Raw genomic sequence first — 20,960 nt, 5'->3', positions numbered from 1 at the left:
CACCCATCCCTGAACACACACACACAGATACAAACACATGCACACATACACACATGACAATCAATTCCATTGCTACATGTCAGCTGGGATAAACTACAGAAAAAGGATGGATGATGCAGGGTATGGTAGCACAAGTCTGTAATCCCAGTTACTCAGGAGACAGAGGCAGAAGAATCTCAAGTTCCAGACCAGACCAGGCAAAGTTAGCCAAGACCTATCTCAAAAACAAAAACTGGCAGACTTACCACATTTAGAAAGTAATCTTATGGAAATGCTTTTTCTTCTAGTAACTGTCTTACTAAAAAAGAATATATGAATGAGCTTCCTCGTGTATAAGTTACTCTAAAATATAATGTGACTTCTAAATATAAATAAAGTTATTCCCAGTGACAGGATCAAGTAGACTTTGTGTATGGTTATTTTTAATAACCATATACCCTTTCCACACTGTTATGGAAAAACATGACCTAGAGTTTTTGTTTTTGTTTTTGTTTTTAAATATGCAAGTAATTCCTATTTGTTTTTATTTAATGGCAGGAGTACTTGTAAAATAGTATTAGATTTATTATACACTTTTAGGATTAAATTGTAGCCAGTGCTAATTATAACATGCTTGGAAAAACATCTAACCTACACTGATTAAAATTCTATTTATAAAGGAAAAATCTAAGCCACAGAAACAGTGCTTAGTTTAGAACAAGAACAAGCACATAACTGCCAAATGCAATCCCTATTTAGATGTCTGTCTTACTGAAACACTGTAATTATAAAAAAACCAAAATGAATTCCTAAGTGTTTCAAGATGAAATCGTCTTTGCATAATTTTCAAGGCTTATAATTACATCCCTGAAAAGATAAATACTCCAAGTTTAATTTATTGTAATACTAATTCTAGAAGTTAACACAGATCGAACATTCAATTTTATTCTAAAATGGAAGCCACCTATGGCATTCGCAATCTGTTAACCAAAGAAAAATTAATGGGAGTCAAAGGCCAATGCTAATTTCCTACAGTTGTTTATAGATAATAAAACTTCTAGGCTTACTAAATGGGTTTGTAAGGCTCTTCAAACAAGTCAGGTAGCAAATGATCTATTTAAAGTGACTGTCCAGAGAAATACATGGTAACTATACAGTCTCTACTTTCTCACTTCCCATTTCCTCTTCATTCAACTACAGTCAGCTTTCTGTCTCTATCATTCTACTGAAACCACTTTTGCATAGAAGTCCACTTTCATGGTACCACATCCAATGGACACTTTGCCCTCCTTATCTTACTCCCACACCTCTTGGCAGTATTCTACACACATGGTCACATCCTCCTTGAATGCCAGCCTTCTTGCTTTTGTGATACCACTCTCTCCAGGTTTTCTTCCTACCTCAATGATTTCTCTTCTGTCAACTTGTTTGGCTCTGCTTCTTCCACTATGCTTCTAACTGCTGATGCTTCTTACTACTCAGATGCTGGTTGTCTTCTCTTCTTCTATCCTTTTCTTTCCCCTTCTTCTATGCTATTTTTATACTGATCTTTCCAACATGGATATTCAACATAATCTTTTCCTCTGAACTCCAAACTCACAGATTCATCTGGCTACTAGACATATGAGTAATAAGTAATGAGTATCTAACAGTTCTATCAAACTTAACACATCCAAAATAAATGCATTATTCCTCCCTTACCTGTTCCATCCCATTGCCAATTTTTTTCCGTCTCAGTAAATAGTACAAGCACCCACCTAGATGTTCTACCAAGAAACCTAAGACTCAACTTTCATTCTTTCCTTTCTATCATTCCCCAAATTCAGTTAAATCAACAAGGGGCCTGTCAACTTTATCTCCAAAATAGATCCATGAGTCTTCCAAGAGTTGGTGCCCATACACTTGACCAAGTGTGTTGTCAACTACTCCCTTTTACCTGTTCTCTACCTTGAGGAGGCATGCAAATTGTCAAGGCTACCCGGAATGGTATTCTCAGATTTTCTGCTTATCTATCTTCTTTTCTTCATTTTGGTTTAAGGTGTCAGCTTAACGCCAACTCCTTAAGAAGCTTTTGGTAAGGCAGGCCACTAGGTTCAAGCCTAGTTCTCCTGGCCTCCGATCTAGTCAGACCTTTCCTATTTCTTTTACTTTTGTCTTTTGGTGTTTTGTTTTGGAGCATACTTTAAACCTTTTTAAAACTGAACTACACAATAAAACAAACTCTAGACACAAAGTTTGATGACTTTTTTATGAAGAGAGCATACTCAGATCAAACAGAACACTACTTGCAACCTAGTAGCCTCTTTCAAGCATGTCCCTTTCCCAGTCATTAACTATTCCCAATGGTAACTATGAATCTGACTTTTATGACCATTAGTCTTAACAGTTTTTTATCTTTATTTAAATGGAATCACAAAGTATTTATACTTTCACATCTGATTTCTTTTACTTAGTATATGTCTGTGAGATATAAACAAGTGTAGAAAAGGTTTATTCTTTCTCATTGCTAAACGGTATTTCATTGTAGAATTACACTGCAGAAATACTTATCTATTCTATTTGGTATCTGTATATCTTTCACATTTTAGCTATATGAATAATGTCATTGTGAACATTTTTAGGATTTGAGGTGTTTTTGTTGTTTGGTGTTGAGTCAGGATCTCGCTATGTAGCCCAGGCTGGCCTTGAACTTGTCTGCTGCCTCAGCCTTCTTACAGGTGTGTACCATCATGCCCAGCAACACTTATTTTTTTCAAGGAAGAAAACAGGCTCAAAAAAGGAAAAAAATTACTCAAAGAAGTACAGAAATTGGGCAACCCAGCTAGAACTCAAGGGGCCTGATTTCTCCTTTGCTATCTGATACGAATCAGAAAATGCATCTGACCTTTAACATAAACATATTTTAAGTTCCTGTACAATACAAAACCAAATCTTAACTCTTAGTTACAAATACTATGTCAAATATTATTGTAGTTTAAGGTTAACAAAGCTATGTAATTAAAACTTTAAAATAAATCTCCATTAACTTGAGGCATTCGACAACACTGTTACATTTAGGTTAAAATTTTATCTCTATTCTACAGACACTTGCCTAACTTACAGCCAAATAAAATTTTGACTCCCAGATGAGAAATTAGAATTTCTGCTTTATGAATTATATCAAAATAGGGAAAAACAATATCATAAAACTCAACTCTTGAGAAGGTAGCATTCCAAAACTCTGCATTTCTAAGTTAGCAGTTTGGAATTCAGAATGCATTTTCTCATAAAAATTATATGACACATAATGATTGGGTTTTCAGATCTGCCTACAAAACGCTAACTTCACTCAAATGTACTTGAAAACAGCACTAATAACACAGTCTTTAGCCACTACGAATAAAAACCTAACTTGGAATTATGGTTTCAAAACTATCTCCTAACCCTAATCTCTAGGCTCCTCCTATCTCCCTGTCTTTTCCTTCAAATACCTCTGTGACTGGCTTATGCCTATGTTTTTCTCCCTCACCAATAAAGAGAGTCAACTTTGTTCCCAGGTCCTGGGCCACAAAATTCAGACCACAATTTATCCCTTAATTCCTATCATTTACATAACTTTTGACATTTTTTTACAAAGGAATTTTTTTTTAATCATTGTTGTGCTGAGTATACATTGTGACATTTTCAAAAGTTCTTACAATATATCAGCTGAATTTACCCACTCCATCATTCTTTTTCTCCCCTCCCCCCATTTTTAATTGCTAAAAAAAAATCCTCTGGGAGAGGAAAAATAGAAAAATAAGAAAAACAGAGAAAAAAATCATAAAATCACAAATCTTATTTGTTCATATGATACATGTTTAATTGTTACCTAACCCAATGACTTATAGAAATGCTGAGGTCAGAACTCCAAGAAATCTTTAAGAGAAGTTGTTGTTTTCACCAAATGGCATACAGAGTCAGATGGGATTTTTCTAAGCTTCTACATATATTGAAATGTTCCTGTCTAGAACCTTGCTCAGTCCTTACAGATTTCAAATCCTAGGCTAGGCACTTTGAAGTATCTCTCCTTCCATTACAAAAGCTTCTAATTTCATTCCTTCTCATGTTCCCCCTCATTTCTCACTTCTACTCTAAATGGAAAGACAATGGGACACACTGGTGACAAGTCTTTAGGTACACAGAGAACTGAAGTAAGAGATGGCTGGAGCTTCAATGACAGGGCCTCATTAATCCATAACTTAGTTATATACAAGTTAGTGACTATATACAAATGCTTTGGAGCAAAGAAATAGCTTCATAAATGGAAACCAGAAAATTTCTCAGAAATAAGAAAAAGCTATCTTATATATCACAATATTCCTGTGTTCTTCAAGGATGACCAATAATTACATTGAAGATATATTCTAAGTTGTCTCCATACAACAAAGTGACCTGAGTATACCACAAACAGATACAACCTAGGACATGGAAAAGCTAGCTCTCACTTAATGAAATTAATTTACCTGCAAATAGAGAAATCAATTTCTATTTAGTCAGGGATGAAACTAAAAGGACAAGAGCTATTATAGCCTTGAAAATCCAGTGGAGAGGATGGTAAATGGCTCTGAAAGCCAAAAAGAAACCTCAAAGTCATAAATGTACTCCACAAAGTCTTAGACACCAGAATGAGTAATATAAATAAGAAAGTACAACTGTGTCACTCAAATACATTTTTAAAATAAGTACTTTACATGCAGAAAACTAATATGAAGTGCAATATTTAAATATAAATTATTAAAATACCACTTCTATGACTGAAGCTAACAGGAAACTATACACTTAGGTGTAGCAATGTAAAGATAATGTGTTCCAATGTAATTTGAGCTAACTTGATACAGAAGACTAAGTACCCCATCATAGAGGTGTAAACAGTTAAAATTACCTTACTCTACCCCCTACAAAAAGGTAGTCACACTTACTGTGTGACCCTGGCCACACTATTTAACCACTGTGAGTCTCAATTTATGTGCTAGGAAAACAGGACTAAAGGACTGGAGTTGTGGCTCAAGTGAAGCCACACCTTGAGCACCTGCTTTGCAGTCAAGAAGCCATGAGTTCAAATCCTACCCCACTCCACAAAAAACAACCCACAGGACTAAAAATTATTCTGCTTCAGGATTATTCAGGATTATTGAGAATTAAATGACAAGGCAAATTATTGTTTTGAGTAGCTCCAGGAACAGAGTAAATGTTCTGTAAAGGTTGGCTACTATTAATTTCTCTATGTCAATTCATCAGTTACGTGAAGTTATATGCATGATTTGAAAACTTCACAACCCCAGGGAAGTGCTAAACACCCAGTAATGCTCAATATATTTACTGGCTGAGGACTAATGGTCTATATGGATCTAGAGCCTTGAGGCTAAAAGAGATTTTAGAAGTCATCTGGAAGTTTCATTTAATTCAACAATAAGACTCACTAAGGGTTGTCAATTCTTTGCCAAAACACATCTGAGGACTGAAACTTGCCATCTCAACAAAGCATGTAGGAACAGTTCTAACTACTAGAATGTTCCTTTTGTAGATTTCATCATTCTGATTACTGCCTCTTTTAAATTCTTTTTTTTTTTTACTGCCTCTTTTAAAGACTGAATTCACTAGGGGGCATCATATATCAGGAGAAATCATATCAGAAATAACCTTTACAAGGAGAGAATTACTCAGCATTTTTTTCTAACAGAAATACTATGCCCCGTTGTATGAAACATATATATTAATATAAAATTTATTCAATTTGATATACATTAAAATGCTTAAGAGGAATTAAAATGAAGATACTGACAAGTTAGGTCATAAAATCCTTATACTATATTTACATGTCCTGGTATAAAATAATCCAGATTATAAAAGTCTGGGCTCTTTATAAGAAAAAAAACAAACCAAACTGCATTCATTATTGTCCTATATAGCCAGTCACCACAAAAAAAGAAACCACAGTGCCAAAGAGGAAATTATGAGTTTCTATAAGTCTAGTGAGGAAAATACCAACCTGGATTTGTGTATGATCAATTATATAAGTAACTTATAACCAAATTATTTTTAACTGTTTTTTCATTAATAATGTTACTGTACAACAAAAATCTTCACAGGCTCCAAGAAGGTCCAGAAGTGAATTCAAGTATCCTCTAACTACTCACTGCAATTCACAAAAACATATGAAGGAAAACCAGGCACCGTTTACAACACACTTCTCCCCTTTATCAGATTCCATTCTGTAGGAACTATTTCACAACTCTGTACATTACAGGTTAAGGAGAGACATTCAGGTAGAAGATTCAATTGACTTTCTAGACTCTTTCAGGGCCCTCTGCCTCCACAAAACAGTCTTGTTCCCATTTGCAATCCATTTTAACATTCTTTCACTCCATATTTTATTTTCCTTTGAATCAGTTATACTATTTGCCTGATTCCCTCTTTGATTATGAGTTAAATAGAATCCTTAACACGAAGTTAGTTTTATATCTGTCTAGATCATTATAATATTTTTCTTACAATTATTAAGACATCAGTACAAAGATAGTAATACAAAAAGACACCCTGAAGAGTTCAATGTAAATTGGAATAGAAAGGCCCATCTCCCAGTGTAATTTAATAAACAGGCCTTTGGCGAATTTGGTTACATGAAGTCAGTCCTGAGCACTGGTGAAATGAGGAAGTTTGAGAACCTACAAAGCCAATATTCAGACTGTGGACAATGGTGAAGATGATGGGTTCTAGCAATCATGACAACATACTGCCCACACATCTTCACTACACCTTTAAGATTCCCTTAAACAGACCAATTGAGGAAAATGGCTGATCAAATAGCAGAACTCACTTCAGAAGACCAAAGACCAGCTGTGCATGGTGGGACACATTTGTAATCCCAGTATTCTGGAGGGTGAGGCAAGAGGATCTCAGTGCAAGGTTAGCCTGGGTTACCTTATATAAAGAACAAAAATGTCTTCTTAGTTTCATAAGGTTTCAAGAATATAATTGTGGAAAATTGTAAAAGAAATTAAAGGGATTTTTTTTTAAAGGTGTTTTATATAAAGTCAAAAAGATGTTCTAGATACAGGTGACCCAAACCAAGAGAACTTGGTCTAATGCCACCAAGTTCTCCATCTATCTTCTGCATTCTGTACCCCAAAGACTAACTTTAAAAAAAAAAAAGTATCAATTCCTTTTACCTTTTACTTATAAACGGTAATTCAACTTGCCCTCCTTGTTCAGAATATGTGTGTGTGTCTACACGTCTCTGATATATATTTAGACATATATGTTTAAAACATGTGGACATATAACACTTTCTTAAATACACACAATAATGAGAAATACTCAGTCCAGGAAAACTATTTTCCAAGATAAAAACCTGCTTTCCATTTACCGATGAGGACATGGATATACAACACTCAAGTATCAACTATATTCTAAGGCAAGAAGTCATCATTTTTTAAAGCCAAGAGAACATGGAGAGAAAAAAGTAATTATGATTTGTGTAATACAAAATACTTTCAAGCAGCACAGTGATCCACATTAATCTTTTCTTGTATTCAGCATTATGACTTAAAGCCTTATTTAGTGCATTGGCTAAAATGGCACAAAAAATTCCTTTACAAGGTTGGGAGTGGGGGGAACTAGCAAGACATAATAAGAAAAATTATTCTAATAGAACTCTTAGGAGTTTTCCTAAAAATATTTACAAGAGGTTGGGGACATAACTCTGTGGTAGAGCACTTCTTTTTTTTTTTTTCCAATGCTTTGATCTCATTATAAAATAAAACCTTGGGTTAATTTTAATATTAAAGGTAAGACAAAATATAATTTTAACATTGTCTTAATCAAGTACTGTAGCTGTTTGAAACAGGAAATTTTAAGACAATTCAATAGAGCAAAGTAAAGGATTACTCTATTCGGATAACCTCTAAATAAAATCCAGATTATGTAAATTTGAATTACACTGAAATTTGGCATCAGACTCAACTCTAGTCCAAAGCCCAAACCCTTTTCTTACTGTTGAGAAGCCCTGAATGTATTTCCTTTCAGAGCAAAAGCCCACAGCTCTACAACAGAATCTCAGCTTGATATGGGGTATGCTGATCTATAGAATTCCAATTAATGACAGTAAACAGGCCTTTTGCATCAGAATTTGAAACGTCGGAGACATTTGAGTTTGCAAAAACCCTTTCTCTTTGGTGTGACAGTAGAGCATTTCTAGCATGTGCAAGGAGGACCTGGTTCAATCCCTAGGACTGCAGATAAGTAAATAAAAATATTTAGGAAAACTGAAAATCTCTGAAATGAGTAGGAAAGGTAATTTCTTATCTCCCTGCAAAATAAATAATTAAATAATTTCTGAAGCCTGGCCTATCAGAGATATTTTGCATAAAACATATCTAAATGTCATTAAAATACCTACAAAAAAAAGACAATAGGGCTAAGGACACTCATTTTTCTGAGCAACTTCCTTTTCTCCAGAACCGGCATCAGAAAAAGAAAGTAGCTGATGCTTATAAACAGTTATCTCCAATCAAGAAAGAAATTAAAAACTGAGAGTGAGGTGTGGTAATTCCAGCTATATAGTAGGCAGAAAGGGGAGGATAGGAAGTTCCAGACCAAGCAGGCAATTAGCAAGCCCCTGTCTAAAAATAAATGAATGGATGGATGAATGCATAAATAAATGGATCGCTAGATAGATAGATGGATGGATGCAAAAGGGCCAGAGGACTAGCTCATGTGGTACAGTTCTTCAGGCCCTGGGTTTAATCCCCCATACAGGAAAGAGAGAGAGAGAGTAACATATAAAAATATTTAAAAATCTTAAAAGACTTAATCTTAAAAGACAAACACTCCATCTTTACAAGCAGTGATAAAAGGTGAATCCTTAGAAGCAGTTGTAGTTGTCAACTGCAACAGTTTAGAAATAAGCAAAGTGAAACCCTCCAATGAGGTCTGAAGATCTGTCTTCTAACTCCTTTTCCAACAACAAAAAGACAAGACAAACAACTTTGAAAAGTACTTGAATAAAGATTCTGCAGAGAACACATAGAAATGAGTGATAAGCATATAAAAGATGCTCAATGTCATCAGTCATTTGGGAAGTGTTTAGGAAAAGCACAATGAGATGCCACTGTATCCTACATACTAGGATATCCACTACTTAGAAATGGGAAATAGCAAGTGTTGGCGTGGATGTGGAAACCTGGAATTCTCTTGTGTTGGTGATGGGAATGTAAATGACAGCTCCTCAAAGAAGAGGAATACAGAATTACATGGCCCAGCAATTCTACTCCTATATAGATCCCCAAGAGAACTGAAAAGGGTACTCAAATATTTATACACATGTTTATGGTAGCACTATTCACAATAGGCAAAAGGTGGAAATAATCCAAATGTCCATCAACAAGTGAATATATAAACAAATTGTGGTATATACGTACAATACAATGGAATATTACTCACCGTAAAAATGAATGGAGTACTGATTCATGGGACAAGTAGATGAACCTTAAAAACACTGCATTTAGTGAAAGAAGATAAAAAGGTCATGTATCATATGATTTCATTTATGAGAAACTGAAAAAAGGTAAAGCCACAGAAACTGAAAGGTTGTCAGGGGCTTGGGAAAAGAAGAAAGAAACTGCCTGATGGCACAGGGTTTCCTTTATTAAAAGTTTTGGAACTAGACAGAGGTGATGGTGGCACAACACTGGGAATATAATAAATGCCATTAATTTCTTTGCTTTAAAATGTTAAATTGTGCAGGACATGGTGGCATACACTTATAATCTCAGCACTGAGGAAGCTAGCACAGGACTGCGGGTTCCAGCCCAACCTGGGCTTCATGGCTAGACCCTGTCTCAAAAAAGGAGAGAAGAAGAAAGGAAATAAAACATGGTTAGTTTTACATTATGTGAATTTCACCTCAATCAGTAACATATCCCAATGTTACACCCTTTTTTTTTTTCAAGTACCCACAGTAGAGGTCATTTAGAAAAAGTGGTTGTCTATTAAGCGGTAATAGAAATCTCTAATCTTTTTATAGTATAGTTTCTGACTACAACACAGATTTAGAATTAATAATAAATTCTAAACAAAGAATCAATCATTTGGAATTTTTAGACTTCTTCTCTAAATAAACGTTCAATTAATCAAAAAATTAAAGATCCACAAGGTGTCTGGTTCTCCAACTGTGGTATAGGTCCAGTTAGCAGAAGCTCAGGCCTTATAACACATATTCTCATTTAGAGATCCCTAGTGGAGCCAGAGCGTATTTTTTAAAAGCCCTCCAGCTGAGACTTTGCTCACCAAAGTTTAGAACCAACACAACAAAATAGAAAAAAATATAAAGACATCACATATCCAAAGTTATAGCATTCAGGGCTTGGTGGAGTGGCTCAAGTGGTAGAACACCTGCCTCGCAAGCATTCAAATGCCAGTTCCTCCGCCCAAAAAAAACAGAAAGAAAAAGTTACAGCATTCATACAAAGTTATACTGAAATACACTATCTAAAGTCACTCTAAGTAACTCTAAGTCAGGCATGGTGGTACACAGCTGTAACCCTAGCACTGAGGAAGCTGAGGCAGGAGTATCTCAAGTTCAAGTCCAACCTGATCTATACAGCAAGTTCGATGCCAACCTGGGCTATATAAAGAGACTATCCAAAATAAATAAATAAAACAACTTTAATTTTTAAATCGAGAACAAAGTAAAGAAATCAAATGAGGTTTTAAAAATGAACAAAGGCACTATTAAAAAAAAGAAGAGGGCTGGGCATGGTGACCAACATCTATAATCCCAGCTACTCAGGGGAAGGAGATCAGAAGGACTGAAGTCCAAGGCCAGCCGGGCAAAAAATCAGTAAGACCTCATCTTAAATAATAAAAAAGCTGGGTGTGGTGGTGTGCGCCTGGCATACTAGCTACAACGAAGACATAGACAGAAGGGTTGTGGTCCACAAGCCCAGGTGAGAACACGAAACCCTATCCAGGAAATGACTAAAATAGGGCCAGAGGCATGGCAGAGTGCTTACCTAGCCAATGCAAGGATCTGAGTTCAAACTCTAGTACTGACAAAAAAAAGGGAAGAGGGAATAGAAAATATTAATAAGAGCAAAGATACATTAGAAAACATAGAAAAATAGTTTATTTTGTTATAGGGAAACTGACAAAGTCCTGAAAAGTCTGACAAAACACAGAATTCACAAGTTAAAAAAGGAGTATATGTAAAGGAAATTAGTGAACTTACATTTAAAAAAAAGACAAAAATAATAAATTTGTCAGCAAACTGAAAAAAGCTTTCCAGACAATTCTGAGGACATTATACAGGGTTACTTTATCAAAATATAAGAAATTATCTGTCAATTTAAAAAACCAGAAAAATTCAATTATACCATTTGCTATAGTTTAGATCTGAATGTCCCCCAAAGAGTCATAGTGTCAAAGGCATGGTCACAGCTTGGGGCCTTTGGGGCCTAGTAAGAGGTTTTAAGCCTTTGGGGATGCATCCTCAAAAGGGCTTGGGGAACCCCAGTCTCTTCCTCTGTCACAGTCTGCTCTTCCTCATGCTTCCTGCCACTATGTGCTATCCTGTCACCGGCCAAACCAATGGGACCAATCAGTCATGAACTGAAACCTTCAAAGCTAGGAGCCAAAACAAACCTCTCTTCCTTTTAAATTGATTCTTTCAGGTATTTTGTTACAGTAATGGACTGCTAACACATCACTAGTTATAATCTACTACTAGGTTTAAAAAGTATTTAGACTCTGTAGAGTGGGGGAAAGTTTTAACAATATACTATGAACTTAAATTCTTCCCATCAAAGAGGACTTTTTAATCAAACAACTTCACCAATAAGTGAAAAAGACATTACTTTCTTTAATTCAAAAGTAAATCTGGCCAGGCACGGGTGGCTCATGCCTATAATCCTAGCTACTTGGAAGGCTGAAATTGGGAGGACCGCAGTTCAAGGCCAGCCCAGGCAAATAGTTCAAGAGACTGCCATCTCCAAAATAAATAGAGCAAAATGGACTGGAGGTATGGCTCAAGTGGTAGAGCACCTGTTTTGTAAGCACAAAGTCCTGAATTCAAACCCTGGTCCCACCAAAAATAAAAGTAAACCTCAAAGAGTTTAAGAAATATCAAAATGATTCCCAAAAACTTTATTTTTTTTTTTCTTTTGGTCTACTGGGGTTTGAACTCTGGGCCTTGCACTTGCTAGACAGGCACTCTGCCTCTTGAGCCATACCCACAACACTTTTTTTTTTTTTTTTTGCTTTAGTATTTTTCAGAGAGGATTTTATGTCTTTGCCTGAGGCCAACCTTGGACCATGATCCTCCTACCTATTCCTCTCACATAACTGGGATTACAGACATACCACTTAGCTGGCTTTTTGGTTGAGACAGGATCTCATTAAACTTTTCCTGGGCTGGTCTGGAACTTCAGTCCTCCCCATCTCTGCCTCCTCAAGTAGTCAGGATTACAGGCATGAGCCACCATGGCTGGTCTACAAATACTACTGAAGTTAGCTTTTCATTTTCATTTTAAAGTCATTTTGGTAGAGTGTTTAACCTGTTACTCAGCAATAAAAACCAGTAATAACCAATAGCAAAAAGCAGCCAAAAGTAATAGGAGGGTAAATAAGATGAAACTGTGTTTTTAATAAAGGGAAGACAGCTAACTGTCCCCTCGGCTTAGGGTATATGGCTGTTTCCTATGGCTGCAGTAACAAAGTTCTCAGTGGTTTAAAACAACAGAAATTTATTCTCTAGTCCTGGAAGCCAAACATCTAAAATCAGTATCGCTGGACCAAAACTAAGGTGTTAGGAAAGGCCCCATTTCCTCTTGGGAAGAATCTGCCCCTTATAGCTGCCAGCACGACTTGACTTGGGCTACAACACTCCATTCTGCACCTCTGTGGTCAAACTGCCTCCTCCTCTCTGTGGATATTCTCCCTCTTCCTCTGCTTTAAGGATACATTCAAATAATCCAGAATAACTGTCCCACTCCAGATCCTCAATTTAATTACAAAGACCCCTTTTGTTATGTAAGGAAACACTGCACAGATTCTAAGAACTAGAACTTAGAACTCTTGGTGAGCCATTTTCAGCCTACCTTAGGGTGTCTCTTGAAAAACCAACAAGACCAAACCTTCTGATCAGTAAGTAGATATTCTTAGTCTCCAGATTTTAGGATACAAGGTCAAGGCCTTCTACCTGGGCACTGTGATCAAACCCCACTGAAATTAACTAACCAATTTCATCAAGTATAAAGAAAACTATCACAGAGTACATCCATTTGTCTCTCAAGCATATAAGAGAACTTTGTCTGTTTACTGTCTAAAATTCTGCTCAAATTTTAAGGTTTCTCCTTGACTATCTACAGCCATGTGTCTGACATGCAGACTCAATTAAAAATCAAGTTTTCTCTCTTCTACAATGTTAAGGAGGGGTCTTTTTATTGGCAGAATTTTCTTATTACCAACATACTTTATAGAGTTGGGTAATACTAAACTAAGTTTTTAAATAAATTTGAAACAAGCTACTTTCCAAAGGCAGCAAAATTTATTTTTAGCCTCTAAATTTTTCCAGTGAATTTCAAGGCCCACTAGCCCTTGAAACTCCTCCAGAATCAGGCACTTTTCATTCCATGAAATCAAAATAAATTCCAGATGAATTAAGGAGTTACATGTAAAATATGAAAGCACTAAAGAATTAAGAGTAAAATATAACAATAGGAAAAATGGGCGAAGAATCAAAATAGCCACATATAAAAAGATACATACAAAAAAATCAAATTAAGGCAATGTAATACCGTGTTTTCATATTTGACAATCATAACATCTAGCAAAAGTGAGGGTACAGGGAAACAAGAGTGCAAATATATTTGTAGAAGCATAAACTGCTAAAAGCTCTAAAAATCAATGCGGGGAAGCTGGTAAATTTTAAAACACATACATGTTTACCCAATAATTTCATTCTAATCTTCTATTCTACAAAAGTGCTCATAAAAGTAAGAAAAAAAATGCATAGAAATTCTCCCTGATGGCTCTGGTTAGGTTGGGATTGTGGCAGAGGACTTGCCTAGGATGCCTGAAGCCCTGGAGTCAATCACCAGCACTACCAAAAACAAACAAACAACCTCACTGAAGAGCTGCTTACATGTGAAAATTAGGAACAGTAAAATAACCACCAGGAGAAAGTGGCTAAATTATGATCGATGGCCACTTAAAGGAATATTATGTAGCCAGTTAGAAAAATATAGAAGTACACAAATATAAGCTGTCATTTAGAAAGCTAACTATGATACACAAGTAAAAAAAGCAGCTCACAAAAAAGTAAGTAGTTGTTTTTAGTTGAGAAACAAACTGAAACAGCAAAACAAAAGATATTTATACAGTAAGCCCACCTTATTTGCATATTTATTACACAGTTTGAGCCAGTCAAAAAATAAATAAAAATTAAAAGAAATTTAAAAAACAAATTTTTTTATTTCTTTTTTTATTATTCATATGTGCATACAATTCTTGGGTCATTTCTCCCCCCTGCCCCCACCCCCTCCACCCACTCCGCCCCCTCCCTCTCCCCCCCCCTCAATGCCCCATACCTGGCAGAAACTATTTTGCCCTTATCTCTAATTTTGTTGAAGCGAGAGTATAAGCAATAATAGGAAGGAACAAGGGTTTTTGCTGGTTGAGATAAGGATAGCTATACAGGGAGTTGACTCACATTAATTTCCTGTGCATGTGTGTTACCTTCTAGGTTAATTCTTTTTGATCTAACCTTTTCTCTAGTTCCTGGTCCCCTTCTCCTATTGGCCTCGGTTGCTTTTAAGGTATCTGCTTTAGTTTCTCTGCATTGAGGGCAACAAATGCTAGCTAATTTTTTTAGGTGTCTTACCTATCCTCATATCTCCCTTGTGTGCTCTTGCTTTTATCTTGTGATCAAAGTTCAATCCCCTTGTTGGGTTTGCCCTTGATCTAATGTCCACATATGAGGGAGAACATACGATTTTTGGTCTTTTGGGCCAGGCTAACCTCACTCAGAATGATGTTCTCCAATTCCATCCATTTACCAGCAAATGATAACATTTTGTTCTTCTTCATGGCTGCATAAAATTCCATTGTGTATAAATACCACATTTTCTTGATCCATTCGTCAGTAGTGGGGCATCTTGGCTCTTTCCATAATTTGGCTATTGTGAATAGTGCTGCAATAAACACAGGTGTGCAGGTGCCTCTGGAGTAACCTGTGTCACAGTCTTTTGGGTATATCCCCAAGAGTGGTATTGCTGGATCAAATGGTAGATCAATGTTTAGCATTTTAAGTAGCCTCCAAATTTTTTTCCAGAGTGGTTGTACTAGTTTACATTCCCACCAACAGCGTAAGAGGTTTCCTTTTCCCCCCACATCCTCGCCAACACCTGTTGTTGGTGGTGTTACTAATGATGGCTATTCTAACAGGGGTGAGGTGGAATCTTAGCGTGGTTTTAATTTGCATTTCCTTTATTGCTAGAGATGGTGAGCATTTTTTCATGTGTTTTTTGGCCATCTGAATTTCTTCTTTTGAGAAAGTTCTGTTTAGTTCACTTGCCCATTTCTTTATTGGTTCATTAATTTTGGGAGAATTTAGTTTTTTAAGTTCCCTATATATTCTGGTTATCAGTCCTTTGTCTGATGTGTAGCTGGCAAATATTTTCTCCCACTCTGTGGGTGTTCTCTTCAGTTTAGAGACCATTTCTTTTGATGAGCAGAAGCTTTTTAGTTTTATGAAGTCCCGTTTATCTATGCTATCTCTTAGTTGCTGTGCTGCTGGGGTTTCATTGAGAAAGTTCTTACCTATACCTACTAATTCCACAGTATTTCCTACTCTTTCCTATATCAGCTTTAGAGTTTGTGGTCTGATATTAAGATCCTTGATCCATTTTGAGTTAATATTGGTATAGGGTGATATACATGGATCTAGTTTCAGTTTTTTGCAGACTGCTAACCAGTTTTCCCAGCAGTTTTTGTTGAAGAGGCTGCTTTTTCTCCATCGTATATTTTATCGCCTTTGTCAAAGACAAGTTGGTTATAGTTGTGTGGCTTCATCTCTGGGTCCGCTATTCTGTTCCACTGGTCTTCATGTCTGGTTTTTGTGCCAGTACCATGCTGTTTTTAATGTTATTGCTTTGTAATGTAGTTTGAAGTCAGGTATCGTGATACCTTCAGCATTGTTCTTTTGACTGAGTATTGCCTTGGCTATTCATGGCCTCTTGTGAAAATACAAAATTTTTAAATTTCTGCATGCATATTATGCAGCTCAACTGATGCAAAGCTCTCAGCCAATTCCTCATTATCGCAGGTTGTATTGAAATCATTGTATAATATGGTGAGTGTTTCCCTGCCCTTAATTTTGTGGAAAAAAATCTGCCTCCCTAAAAGCAAACAGTACCCCCCAAAAAAAAAATTAATAGTTATAATAATCCTTCCAAGCCAAAAAGGGCGCACAATGTTCTTAATTTAAGTAATAAAGTGAAAATTTTAGATTTGTTGAAAGGTGGAATGTTTTTAGCAGAAGTTGAGTGGTGGCATTATGGGAAAAATGAATCAAGCATCCACAGTACACGGCTGAACTCTATGCATCCTGAGTGTGCATGGTTTTTACTCAATGGTGGGTCTCCTTGGAACCCCAAGGATCAACAAGGGTGTACCATGTATTAACAGAACCCAGGTTTTCAAAAACATCTTATGTCACAGGAAAATCCTAATAATATAATAATAAGTTTTAAAAGTAGGCTACAAAATTGTATCACTTCATAATTAAAAGTAATGCAATATAAGGCTGAGGATATAGCTCAAAGGTAGAGTGCCTGCCTAGCATGAACATGGCCCTGGGTTTGAGCTCCAGCATAAATAAATAAAGATAATCAACTATCTTTGAGTAATGTGATTTTGATCTGTTCTTTACATATTTATTATTTTCCAAAATGTATAAATGTCACTCATATAGCATCCAAACTAATTTCAAGACAAATCAATTAAGGTTTGTTGTTGGTTTTTAAAAACAGAGGCCCAATTAACCAACAAATCATTATGCTTGGGGAGTCAGGAAAGATTCTAATCCTACCAAATACCAAAAAAATGAGTATACAATAATAATGTGAGTGAGTTCATATACAAAGAAGACTTTTTAAAGTATTTTTTTCCTATACTCTAGCTTTCCAGTTATACTTTACAAGGAATTGGAACACACATGTTCCATCTCTAATGCAATTCACTGGAAATACAGAAAAACACAATAGGAGTTTGTTTTGCTCCACATACAGGCTGGGTAACATTAGTAGTTTAGGCCTTGAATGGCTGCCTAAGGGGAATGGCTCTTACTCTGCAGTAAGAAAGAGAAACTGAGGATGGGCGGAGCAGCTCAAGTGGTAGAGTGCCTGCCTAACAAGCAGGAAGCCCTGAGTTCAAACCACAGTACCATGAAAATAAAATAAAAATAAAAATGAAATAAAATGCAACTGAAAGTTCCTGAGCTCAAAAATGACAGCCAAACATGGTGAGTCATGCCTGTAATCTCAGCACTCCAGAGGCTGAGGCAGAAGGATCACAAATTTGGCTAGCCTGGGTTACTTAGGGGGACCCTATTTCAAAAAAGGACAAAAGAGATATGATAAAGGTTTAATTTAAAAAAAAAGGAAGTCATTAGTCCAGTTGCCAGAGGAGGGTAGTAACATCTTCAGGAAGAATTGCATTGGCTCAGCATAAAGGACAAATTAAGGTGCTTTAAGGTCAGAAAGTAAAGTTCTCCAATGAATCCTAGGCTCTGTGACCCTGGGCAAATTATGACTTTGCTTTCCCTATCCAAACAACAGGGCAATAAACTATACCTTACCTCACTGTGGCATTATATGAAACAATGAACATAGCACACTAACAGCAATGCCTGCCAAAGAGTAAGTTAGGCACACTGTACTATGATACCAAATCTCTCACACAAACTAGGTGTCCTATAATTCAGTTCAATTCTGATACTTATTACCTGGAATTAGTATCAGATCTCATAAGGTAAAGAGCAAGGTCCCTAACAAAATTGCCATTACTTCAAGATGTCTCCAGGCTTTCCACACTAACATCCCACTTGGCTACAAATTCAGAAGCTCCAAAAATCTTTCTTTAGGTTCAATAATGCATTACAAAACCCACAGAAAGCTGTGAAAGCACTACACTTAAATGATCAACAATCCCTATTAGAAAGGATACAACTCAAGAGCAATCAAGTAAAAGCTGCGCAGGGCAAGGTCCGGGGAGACAGAAGAAGATACATCCTCTCCGTGTCCTTTCCTTAAGAAATCCAGAGGGCAATCACCAAACACATTAATGTGCTCACCACTATTCCAGGCTTTTTATATGGAGTTTCATTACCTAAACTGATTGATCAAATCACTGGCTGCATGACTGAACTCAACATCCAAATCCTCTCCCCTACTCTGAGACCTCAGAGACCAGCTGGTAAGACTAAAAGCTCTAAGCCGCTAATCTTGGTCTTTCTGTTGGGGACAACTCCCCCATTAAAACTACCTATGTAAGGATTCAGGACCTGGGTGTGATGGCACATGCCTGTGATTCCAGTTACTAAGAAGAGGGAGCTATGAAGATCACAGTTCCAGGCTGGCCCAGCAAAAGTTAAGAGACTAATCTCAAAAACAAAACAAGCATGGTGGCACAGACACAAGACCCTAACTGAAAAACAAACTAAAAAGCAAAAGGTCTGAGGTTGTGGCCTTGCCTTGAAAAGGCAAGGTCCTGAGTTCAACAGCCAGTACCACCCAAAAAAAAAAAACCTAAAGGGCCCATCCAGAGTCATCTCATTAGCATAAACTAAGGTATGCTCAAAAGGGACTCAAATAACAGAAGATACTCCAATCACCCAGAAAATTCCAAAGGTTTTTGAAGCTCATTGTCAGGAATGAGGGGAAAAAATCAGATGTAGTCATTAGATCACATATACAATAAATGGAAACTATTATTTTAGAAACAAACTAGTAGACTATCAAAATAATGGAACTATAAAGAGAAGGAGAGGAAAGGTATTACAAAAAAAGCAATAGAACAAAGGCAGGATGGGGGGAATGCTCAAAATTGTCTATAAAGGTTCAAGCCTGGACAATTAAATGGACAGAAACAAACATATCCTAGCAAAAAACTGAATATGGGATTGAGAACGAATTTAGTTTTAGCCAAGTAGAGGCTGAAGGTGATGGGCCAGGGACTTTAGAAGGACATTGGACAGATGGGACCCTTAAGCCTAGAAGTGTGATAAGATAGGGCCAGATCAGTTGTCAGAATTATGCACACAGACAACATTCTCATCCCCTGCCCCAAAAAAAAACCTCCCACTGCACCAAGAGGACATGGTTAATGGTGTCAGTTAAGCCAGTATATACCCTGTAAGAGTCAAATAAAAGCAAATCACTGCCTGCAACAGAAAGTATAAGAAAGCTGCACTTTAAAACATATTCCATTTAATATTTGGATCTCTATAAACAAAATGGAACCTAATTCTTAATCTGAAGACTCAGAAAAAAATCATATGACCAAGTGCCAAACGGAAATGCTGGGTTTTGTTCTTTGATAGAAATGTATCATTTTATTTTCTAGCAAGAGGAAAATTACAATACTTCTAAGGGAAATATTTACTTTTCAATGAAAAGGTATGATGCATACATAGTATACTTCAACAACACAACATAAATAGGAACAACTATAATCAATTCAAAAAGCTTTGTATCCAAGTAAGTGAAGCAAGATAAAAAAAAAACAAAAAAAAACCTGAAGTATGGAAAATGTACAGACTTACCCCAAGCTTTTACAGCCCTTCTTGAAGAAAGCACTTTCAGTGGCTAGAAACTGCCCTGTTAATCGCCCATGAGTTAAGAAGAATCAGTTTACTTTCCCCTGGAGCACACATATCATCTCATCCTTTTGCTGTCAGCTTCCCAGAAGAAAGTCCCAATTTGGTCCTTCAGAGCATGTGAACAGGACAAATGGGAGAAAAAAGAGAAAGCAGATTTTGGTGTCAGTATACTAGGCTAGTCAGATGGATCATGGTGTAAACAGGTTATAATGGGCCCCTCAAACTGAAGCACTCAAGTATAACTGACTCCATTAATATAGGGGCTACCAGGAAGCTGGGGACTGTGCTGTCCTGGTGCTTAGGATGGGAATGCCACACAAATAGGATGCGAACCCAACATGTGTCTGCCCTTACAGAGTCTAGGGCGAGAAGAAGGCTAACCTATTAGCATTGGGCAGGTCTTTGAAACTGCTTCTTCCTGACAGCAACACACCTACGCAGAATATGAAGAGCAAGGGCAAAATGTGAGCCTAGCTCACAACCAGGTGAAGGAAACCTCCCTTTTTAATACAAGATGACAAAAGAAAACTTCTGATACAATCCTAAATTTACAATGGCTGAAGGATAGAGAAAGGTTAACAGGTAAAACAAACAAAAAGACTATTTCACATTTTCATTTCCTATGTTGAAAACTTGACTTAACTCAAATCCTACCACAGGCCATAAACCAGGGCCACAAGGGCCACAGTGCACTATTTTTAGTTTTTGGTGATACTAGGGTCTTGTACTTGCTAGACAAGCATACTACCACTTGAACACCTTCAACCCTTTTTCTTCAGCTTATTTTTCAAGTAGGGTTTGGCCCTTTTTTGCCCTGGAATGCCTTGGACCAAAATCCTCCTACTTCCCACATAGCTGGGATTACAGAAGTGCAACACCATGCCCAGCCCCAGTGCACATATAAACTTTCAGGACTGTAGAAGCAACAATTGCTTCTCTGGACTGTCCTCCTATCCCAAAGCTTTCCCTACTTTGCATAATTACACCCCTTCTTATCTGTAGACATAAACAACTTACGCCTTCCTTCCTAGATTATACATTATATAATGCTCTTGGCTCTGGTCAGGCAGACTATTTCTAACTG

General features: G+C 36.7%; 1 protein-coding gene across 14 annotated transcripts in view; it reads right to left on the bottom strand.

Moving 5' to 3' along the window:
* Positions 1–20,960, bottom strand: part of Lclat1 (lysocardiolipin acyltransferase 1) — a 155,227-nt gene that overhangs the window by 119,275 nt on the left and 14,992 nt on the right. For 8 of the 14 annotated variants that reach the window (XM_074049426.1, XM_074049430.1, XM_074049425.1 and 5 more), the window contains one exon: positions 19,820–19,982. The exons of 5 other annotated variants lie outside the window; for them this stretch is intronic. The gene's annotated coding sequence lies outside the window, so the exon portion shown is untranslated. Of the gene's footprint in view, positions 1–9,441; positions 9,497–19,819; positions 19,983–20,960 lie in introns of all 14 variants that reach the window. One more of the 14 variants, XM_074049429.1, reaches the window with a different exon arrangement.

The sequence above is a fragment of the Castor canadensis genome, chromosome 12 (genome assembly GCF_047511655.1).
Source record: "Castor canadensis chromosome 12, mCasCan1.hap1v2, whole genome shotgun sequence".
Taxonomy (NCBI): Eukaryota; Metazoa; Chordata; class Mammalia; order Rodentia; family Castoridae; genus Castor; species Castor canadensis.
The sequence above is the reverse complement of the archived record's forward strand: the minus strand, read 5'-3'. Positions and strand labels throughout refer to the sequence as shown.